This window comes from Bombus pascuorum, chromosome 1, assembly GCF_905332965.1.
Source record: "Bombus pascuorum chromosome 1, iyBomPasc1.1, whole genome shotgun sequence".
In the NCBI taxonomy this organism is placed as follows: Eukaryota; Metazoa; Arthropoda; class Insecta; order Hymenoptera; family Apidae; genus Bombus; species Bombus pascuorum.
Genome location: NC_083488.1, coordinates 24233598 through 24243200, shown reverse-complemented (window position 1 = coordinate 24243200; position 9603 = coordinate 24233598). Strand labels below are relative to the sequence as shown.

At 40.8% G+C, this 9603-nt stretch overlaps 1 long non-coding RNA gene across 1 annotated transcript; it reads right to left on the bottom strand.

The window, feature by feature from the left end:
* Positions 1-1740: 1740 nt before the first annotated feature.
* Positions 1741-8282, bottom strand: LOC132908725 (uncharacterized). The gene is made up of 2 exons (XR_009658406.1): positions 7395-8282; positions 1741-5744 (listed from the first exon to the last, which is right to left on the bottom strand). It is a non-coding gene; the product is annotated as an uncharacterized LOC132908725 (long non-coding RNA).
* Between the last annotated feature and the right edge of the window lie 1321 nt (positions 8283-9603).

The following is a 9603-nucleotide window of genomic DNA, read 5'->3' as shown; positions in this document are numbered from 1 at the left end:
AGACAGAAAAATTGAACAAGGTGATTGTTTCTTACGATACAACAAAGTTGAACAGTTTCCAAACACTCGTCCATATCCATAAGTTCATAATCTCTGAATTTATACCATCTCAAATCTCTAAATCGTAATCTTAATCAAACAAAAAGATTCTCAGAGTCATCTACGCATCCCTCAAACCTACATTATCCAGTTACTTTTTTCTTTTTATTATCGAAGTGAAGTTCTCGTATTATCAAGTTATTCATAGACTCTAACTCATAACAAAAATAAACAAATAAAATTTCACAAGAAGTGTGTGAGTATAGTCGCGCACCAAATTGCATGCACCCTACTACCCTTAATCCAAATCTCATAACTCTTTATCTTCACATCTCAAAGCGGCGAAAGATCATAGTACGATCTCGATAGAGACGAAGAAATCAAGGGAACTGCGTGCATCGAGCTCGATCTACGGCTGGCTATTCGTAGGTGCTGGTAGTTGCACGTCGTCGAGTCTGTGGTTCGCAACGCGCATCGAGCGTCGCGCTGATCCAACCCTCCGAAAAAGCAGCCGGCAAGAGGCCGGCTGCAACCCTCCTATCGGCATCGCTCCGCCCCGTGCCACCACTCTGGCTGCACCCCAATAGTGGCGCGTCCGCGTATAGTCGCCTATAGGGCTGCACCGAGCACGTCGATGCACCGCCACGTCCCTTTCGCGCTCGCAACCCTTCGCTGGTCCATCCGTCCGTCTGTCCATCCGCATCCCTTCCAACGATCTGCATTCTACGCGCCATCCATCTCATTCGCGGTGCGAGCCAGCTGCGGACTCGAATGTCGTTGCTGTTAACTACTCGCGGATATTTCTCCTTTCGAGCAGCCTTCCTCGCCTCGAACCACCCCTTCCACTGCTGCTTTTTCTTTTTATCTCCCTGTTGCTCTTCTCTATCTAACACACACGTGTCTCCTCCTCGATGTTTCTTCTTCCCTTCTCTCTCTATCGCTCTTTTGCAGTGTTCTCAACCCTCCTACTACCCCTGCATGGAATACCGAGTGCATGGAAATCTCTATTAGGAACTTCCATTTTTCTGCCACAATGGCGTTACCCGCTTCTTCGCTGCCTCTTTTGCCACGCGTATGTGCCGTGAGGGAGCACAGCGATATCTACAAGGAAGAGATGGTAGAGATGGGACGAGATTCTTATGGATGGTCCGTCGATTATTATTATGAAACAAGAGACAGGCAACCGTTGAAGTCGCGCTTATCGTGATTAAACGTCTCGCTTTTACTGGGCATCTTTGATCAACGACGTTTCTTTGAAATAGATGAGTTTGTTATTGCATTTATAAAGGGTTTTAATAGGTGGAATAGATTGACTTTTTGGGTGAGATTCTTTGATATCATTGCTAGTGGTCAGCCTTTATTAGGTATTATTGAATTGTTTCGGAGGTAAAAATTAAGTTTATAAGGAAAAGGATTAACGTTGATAAATATTCTCTTTTTTAAAGTATAATTAAAATGTTAAGGATTTTAGTAAAATAAATAAATGTAGGTTGTAAATAATATTTTTATCAAGGTTTTATTTATTTCTTGGTCAGAATTTAAATAAATTGTTTCTTAGAATTCATATTTCCGTATAAAAATATATAAATAAAATTTAATAATGGGATTATCATTTTCAAGTTTTCTCTTTAAGCTATTATTAATAGTAGGAGGATATTGGAATTTCTAGAGAACTATGTAAAAATAAAACTCGTTTGGGCATTTGGTTGGTAACTCATTTTTTTTATATTATAGCAAGATATACAGGATATCCAATACATTAGGGAATAAATAGCGATCCTGGTTTTTGTAGGCCAAATAGTCTACCGAACGAAAACGTTGGCGGATCGTTAATTTGAATATTGCTGAGGTGGATTTCTGCGCTTTGAGCTTCCACGTTACGATTCGCTATTCGGCACACTCGGCGATGGACCCACTAATTTTCCACATATAAAAATCTCCATGTTGAATCATTATTCATTCAACGTTACAAACATTTGTTCGATCTGATATATACATTTCTCTTTTAATAACGAGCATTCCACGAACATAATTCCATAAGCTTTAGTAAATCTTCACAAATTAACTTCTATATTTCCTAAATTAATTACTAAAAGACATCCGTTTTAACTTCTAAATATCCAATTTTCTTCATCATCTCAAAGAGGCAAACTCAAAAGTAGAACTCATTCAAACATACATATACAAGATCAGTCTCAACTCGTCATACAAATATACACGGTGAGTCGTAAAACTAGAACCTGAAATATTGTTAAAAATATTATCTATATCGGTAAGTGTATTCAGAAATACTATACGAAATTAAACGATTCCAACGTAGATTATTTTGTTTAAAAGATAACTTCACAAATGAAATTGCACAAAAAATGACTCATTAACTTCTATCATTTTGTAAGATAGAATACTACCTATATGTCATTAAAGAAGAAACATTTTAAAAAGATACGAACAGTTTCGAAAATATATCAGATTTCACTCTTACATGACTCACTCTGTATATAACACTCCATTACCAACTATACGACCAGTTTTACCATTTAAACACGTCAGTTATCAAAGCAGAACGCTGCGAATATCCTTCAAAAGCGAAGCAAACTTAAGTACAGCAGAAGCAAGGATTTTCCAAAAATAAGTTGCAACGTTTGGTTAGTCACGAAAGTTGTCCACGTCTGAGCCGGACGTCTCAATTCGCGCGAACCGATGGATTCGCATCTGAACGAGTGCAGGTCGCCTTAAAAGATACCTCCTCCCTCCTACCCGGTTAGAATGATCGAGAAGCATCTCCAGCATCCATCCCCTCTTAGAACGTTACCGCTCCCCGTCGTGATTCACGGGTGAAGAGGACACATCGACTTTAAACCTCAGGCAGACAGGCAACCTCCAGACCCTGGCGCGGAGTCTCCTTTCATTAGTTGGAGTAGGAAACCAGCCAGTCAGCCAACCAACCAACCTACCTACCAACTAACCATCCATCCAACCACCGCAACGACCTACCCACCACTACCAGCTCTGCCATCATCACCGACGAGGCCAGGCTTCCATGATCCACTCTCGTTTCTGGCGCCCGGCTCCTGATCTTGCGTGCGGTTGACTCGTTTTCAATGAATACAATGCCGGGGCAGATCATATTGAATATGAAAACGGGAAATCAACGAGTGCCTTCCCTCTCTATAACGTTTCACCGTCTCTACTCCTCTATCTGTTCCTCGTCTTCCTCTTTCTTCTTCGTTCCACCCTTTGCTTCGTCTCTTTCACCCTTCTTGCGGATCTATCCGACTCTGTCCTTGCAACAACGAGCCCCTGAGGCGGGATATCCACGGGCTCCGCTTTGTCGAACCGAGTCAAAGAGATACGAGAAAGAAGGGTACAAGAGGTGAGGGGTGGGCGGAGGGGGATGGAAATGATATCGTGTCCGAGCATTGGGCTCCGTGAAAATCACCGACAGCGATACCACCAACGCAGCTTTAATCGTTGCACGTCGGATTAGCGGTCGGCCCTGCTGCTTTCCTGGTTAACCCGGATCGTAGAAAAGCGCGCGCTGTCTACGAGATCTCGCACTAGCTTTCAACTAAGGCTCGCTGGCTTTTTCCCCTGGATCGACTTAGGACTTTCTTGAATTGTCTCATGGATGTCGCTGGAAGTATCGTGCTGAGAATAGATTGGTGGATTTTTGAGATCGTGGAGAGGTTTAAGGGAAAGTTTGGATTAGGATGATGAGATTTGACGAGGTTGTTGATTGCGTAACTTAGAGATACTTTCTTACGAAATTTATCGACTAACGGAGAATTGGATCATATTGAAATTCAATATTATTTGTAAAACGTCATAGAAGTAAGTAATTTCTCAGGAATGCATAAACATTCACACTAATCATAAATAAGATATAACCAAATATTTTGAGAAACCAATCAGAAATAAAAAAACAGCCTCTAGAAAATCCTTTTTCTAACAAAAAGGGAGCGCAATCGTGAAGGGTTAGTCGACAACCTTTTTCGTACTCCAGCCGCGATCTGTACAACGCTATTGCTCTTAATCATCGTGGAGGGTGAGTTTCAAAATCGAACGAACAAGAGAGAGAAGAAGAACGGACGAACTGTTAACGATTTCGTGTGGATTGTGTTTTCTTTAGCCCGGATCATCCCCACTATATTTCGTTCCCGTGGTCTCCGGCGGCAAACACACTTCGTTAGGCGATCCACTCTCCGTTGTTTCCGAGCGCTGGCAAACTATGCACTTTACCCTCTAAACAACCAGTACCTTTAACCCACTTACAACCCTAACGTGCCGTAGACACATATTCACGGCCAAAGTCGGCGTACGTAGTTTTATTTGTGCCACGAGATTACTACTATTTTATCGCTAACACGATAAGATGTTTTTTCTTCTGATGTAAAATCAAGTAAAATTTCGTACGTGAAATTCTTGAGTAATCAAAGGATTTTATTAAAGTTAGAAATTTAATTATGACACTCATAGGTTTTGTGTTGTATTAATAGGATTAGATGAGATTAGATTAGATTCACGTCCGATCAGACTGCAGCTATTTACGCATTAATGAGAAATTTATATTGGATAATATACAAAAGTATACAAAATATCCAAAGTAAAATTCACTAGTTATAATATATAACATATATGATCTTCTGCTTCTCTCTCGTCGATTCAGAAATCATTGCCTACCCCGATTACACCAATCCTTTAACCCCATTCTCGCATAAAGCAAACCATTCTACCCCGAGAATCAATCAGACCTCGATCCAAGTCCTCGCTGTCCTAAATCGAACCTATCGAGTTTCCAAACTTGATTCAAGATCCCGGAAGAGAGAAGAACAATTTCCACTTTCAAGGGATGGTGTTTCCAAGAGGGAGAAAGTGGGCCAGGCAAAGGACTGACAGGAACAGTACACGATCTCCACTAGCTAAGAGGAGTAAATCTTACTGAACGTAAAGATCGTCGGAGCAGAATGTAGGCTGGTAATTAACATTCTAGATTTTTCAGCGGAACATGTACATACCTACGTAGGGCGGGAGCATTCGCCGTGAGAGGTGGACTGGTTTCATAAGCAGATGCTCGATTCTTCGGATGTTCTCGCGTATGGGCAAACTCTCGCGCAGGCAAAGGTTTCTGTTGCCGGTGCTCCTCGGCGTTGTCGCTACTGCTGCCGATGCAGCCGCTTCCGGCTGGCCTCTTCAGCCCTTCGTGAGTGGAAATCCGACGTCGACAGTCGGCGCACAAAGCTTATTATGCCGGCTTGGCTCTCTTCAGAGCACCGAAGAGGATGGGCTCGTGCTCGCTGTGCCATACCACGAGTTAAGTCGATGGCACTCGACAGACATCCTTCCTGTCTACATCCTCGATTCGGCTGTACGAACCTTCTTCCCGCGCTACCTCCTTAACCCGTCCTCCCTCTTTTCCATATGATGCTCCTCTCGTTTTGCCCTTCTTCTTTAGACGAGTGTATGGCGAGGTTGCTCTCTCGCCGTCTGTTCCGTCTCTCCTCTCTTCGGTGCCTCTCCTCGGCATTCCTTTTGCCGTCGACCAAGCGTCTTCGTTTTTATCTTTCACCGTCTCGCTCGCGATTTTCCGTTTTTGGAGCTCGAACCGAGTTGTAAGCGAGCTTTCAGCCCTCTGTAAGGTTAGGATCCTCTCTTTGCTAATTGGTTGTCTGACTGGGTTTTGAGAGTCAGGTTTTCGACTGGAAAGGCTACAATCTTTTTTATATTTATATATAATTATTTTATTTATGTCGTGTTCGTGTCGTGCTTGCGAATGAATTTGTGAAAGTAAATTATTTGTTTTCAGAAATGATTATTAATCATGTACTTGTGTAGTGAAATTAAGAAATTAATGAAAAGTGGGATTAATCGGATTGACCTTTGATAACAAATGTATACATTGAAATATTTCAATTAGAAATTTTCGAATATATTGATAAAATTTTGAAAGAATCTGAAAATGGATATAGAAATTGCAAAATATTTAGTGCAAGTAATACATATGTTAAAGGGCCGTCATAGAAATGTTCAAGGCTTTAACAAGTATATTATTAGAAACAATCATTGATCTTCCAGAAGGTGTATTTACTACCCTTAACCTTAAAAAATTTTTATTTCGGGCATCCAAATTCTCCTTTGGTTGCGTAAACATTTTAACCCCGGTCTGAATTTCAGCTTTTCAAATTGGGGGAGAACAGCGTAGCGACGGACAAAGTTATTCGCGCGTCGAGCGTCGATCGGCAAATGGGAAGTCAACAAACTTCCACCATTATTTACAAGCATTATCGCGTCGAGCGTGCGTAAACAGGGATATTTGGCCTGGCCTATGTAGCGAGCTGAAAATCGTCCGCTGACAAATCACCGACGATGGCAAAACGCAAAAAAGCCTCAACTAAATTTGCTTGTCTTTAGCGAGTAAATACTTTTTCCATCGAGCGAGCCACACTTTATTTGCGGAGCAACGATACCACAGAACAAATTGCTGTTCGATAAATGATATTATATCCGTGAATATGCGTTTAATGAATTCTGTACGATGCATAAGATTCAGAAGACAAAGCGTTGGTTACTGTTCAAAAATTTTATAGCGCGCAGCTTTCGAATTGCAGGATGTCTATTCTTATTTTACTGACGATGAAATTGTTTGATTTATCAAAGTAAGAGAATATTGGATTGTTGTTTTGTAAATGCTTCAAAGACCACGAAGTTAGAATTGAGAATTTGGAATTCACAATTTTGAATTGGATTTAGAAAATACATAACATAATATGTTATATTTAATCAAATAATCAGGGCGAAGATGATGGCGAAATAGTCTATTGAATAAAAATGTTTGTCTTTAAGGTTGTTTATATTCTATTAACATCAGAATTATTCAGTACACTAAAATGAAAATTTGCATTAACTAAAGTTTAGAGAGTAAGAATAAAGCAAGAAAATCCATCAAAATGGTTAGTGCAATCCTTCTTATTTATAATAATACAAAAATACATAAAGTATATAACAATGACAATATCTGCTATTTAACATTAGCAATAGTAGACGCTTTCTGATTTATTCGACCGTAGAACGAAATATTCCTACAAATAAACCTAGTAAGATTTTCATCATCATTCGATATTCCAATCGAAAAGTACCATTATCATTCAACTTACTAAATAATCACCGCAAATCCTCTCCTCCGACAACAAGTATCACCCACCTCATATCCATCCACCTTAAACTTCTACAAACGTGCACACTCACACCCACCGTTTGCGAAGAAAGTTCCATCTCGCGCCATCTAGCATACAATTTTCTACGCGTCTACATCCACCAAGAACAACTAAAAATTCCAGATACATTCCAGAGATACCTACGCCAAATACAAATCGCACAAGGATGAAAAAAGAAGGAATGACCGGAAACTGAATGGAGCCGAAGAAACGATAGAGAAACTACAGAGAAACGAGGAACAATTCGATCGCGGATGGTGTGCCGGAGAGCTCTGTGGCTCGACTGATCGCCTTCTACCTCGAAAAGCCTTATATAGGCTTCCCCGAATTTTGTGGTCCACTTAACTAGAAAACCTGGTGCTTATCCGACTCCGGAGCCGCTGCAAAATTACACGCTTCGGCTTATCAAGCCGTGAAACTGGTATTAAGCGTCAGACGAACGAACGCGCGGGTGCTCCTGCACGCGCGCGAGGAGCCTTCGCCGGAGAGCTGAACCCGGAATGCACCAGTAAGCTCGTTTCCTAGGGTTCCTGCAATATAACTATATACACGGATATCGTTCACCTGACCGACCACCCTGACTTTTCGATCGGAACACGTCCGTGCCGAATCGACCCCCGTTCCTCGTGGACAACCACCCCCGCCCCCTTACTCTACGTTTTCACTCCTCTTCCGGCGATCCGGCTCTCTCGAACATACATCGACTCTGATATTTCTTTCTCTTCTCTTTTTACACTTTTGCTTTTTCGTTTTTATTTCGCAAGAGACTTGCACTCGATGGCACGTGAATATCGTGATGTGTCTTTTGGGAACCGTCAAGTTATTAGTGTCTGGGAATAGAGGATAAAGGGAGGGTTGGTGATTTGATAGAGGAACAAGGTTTTAGAAAATATTGGATGAGAGTGGATTTGGAGACATTTTAGGCGAGTTTGTGCGAATTTTGGATGAAAAGGGGAGCGGGAAGATGGGGAGGGAAGGATGGAAGAATCATCTCGATATTTAGCTCGAAATTTGTTTTGATATGAGTTATAAAACTTATATATTTAGTTATAAAACTTAACTTTGATATGAGAAATAAAACTTATCGTAATACATTTTTATACAATATAATTTTCGTAAAAATTAGTTGAATTTATCCGGAAGAATTTCTCTATTTATATGCTCGCCATTGTATGTACTTCGTATTATCTTCTCACAAATTTTTTATCTATGAAAATGTAAAAAATTAATTAATGTAACTCGTTCTACAAAATCTCCTATTATTCTTTTACAAAGATATCATTCCATCATTTCATTTTTTTATTTCTGAGCGACCAATCACATTGACGACATCTTTGGAACAAACGGACCATGGATCAACCGCGAGATTCCATTACGAAGTTGGCGTTAAAAAGAAGGGCGCGGATTCGTCTCATAGGCGGGGTAGCTTGTTTTCGTGGAAACTCGCAGCCGTCGTTTCACACGTTTCCGCGTGACGGATATCGCGCATACACCCCGCGTATCGACGCATGCTTGAATATCGTGCGTCATTTCGCAAGCTGGCTGAACGTGTGGAACGATCGACGAGGGCGGGCATACAGATGCAACGTCACGCGGCAGAAAGGAATACGTCATCGTCCACGCGTGAAACTGTCGAACTGTCGTTAATTCGCTGGCGACAGGCCGCGGGATTGCTTTTCGAAACCGACTTTTATCGGTTAATGGGTTAAATCTGTCGATGAACCTGTTAACCACGAAAAACCAGACAATATTTTTGATGTTCGACCAGGCAATCGTTTTATTATTATTCTTCTCTAACGTATATTATATAATTCTCCAAATTCTTCAAATACTTGAATATTTTATAAACAGCCAATAATGAAAATAAATAACTATATACATTAACAGTAAACATTAGTATTACCAAAAATGCTTCTAATTATCTTATTCAAATCTGTCATTCCATTCACATCATATATGACTTATTATACGTAATATTAAGCAAAAAAAATTTGTTAAGATTTTCCAATAAATGTGATTAATGAGTAGAAATCCTAACATTTACGATCATCAGTACATAGGTACACTGGGAAGCTGTTTCAGTTTCTCCGTTTTCTTACTGGTATTACCATTCCTATCCTTCTGCAGCCTCATCCCTCGTCCATTCTCCTATCCCTTTCATCCCTTTGATCCTTTCTTTTCAGCGCAAACTCAAAAGTTTCTTTTCACGATTCGGTACAGGATGTAATCGCGCATTTACGCAATCATTCGCAGTCTTGATTCTACGATTCCTTCGATTCGAAGGCTTAGACCGCTTCATCTCCCTCTGTCGAGTTTCGTAACAGAAAGCAGATGCAAATTAGTTCGGAGCGAA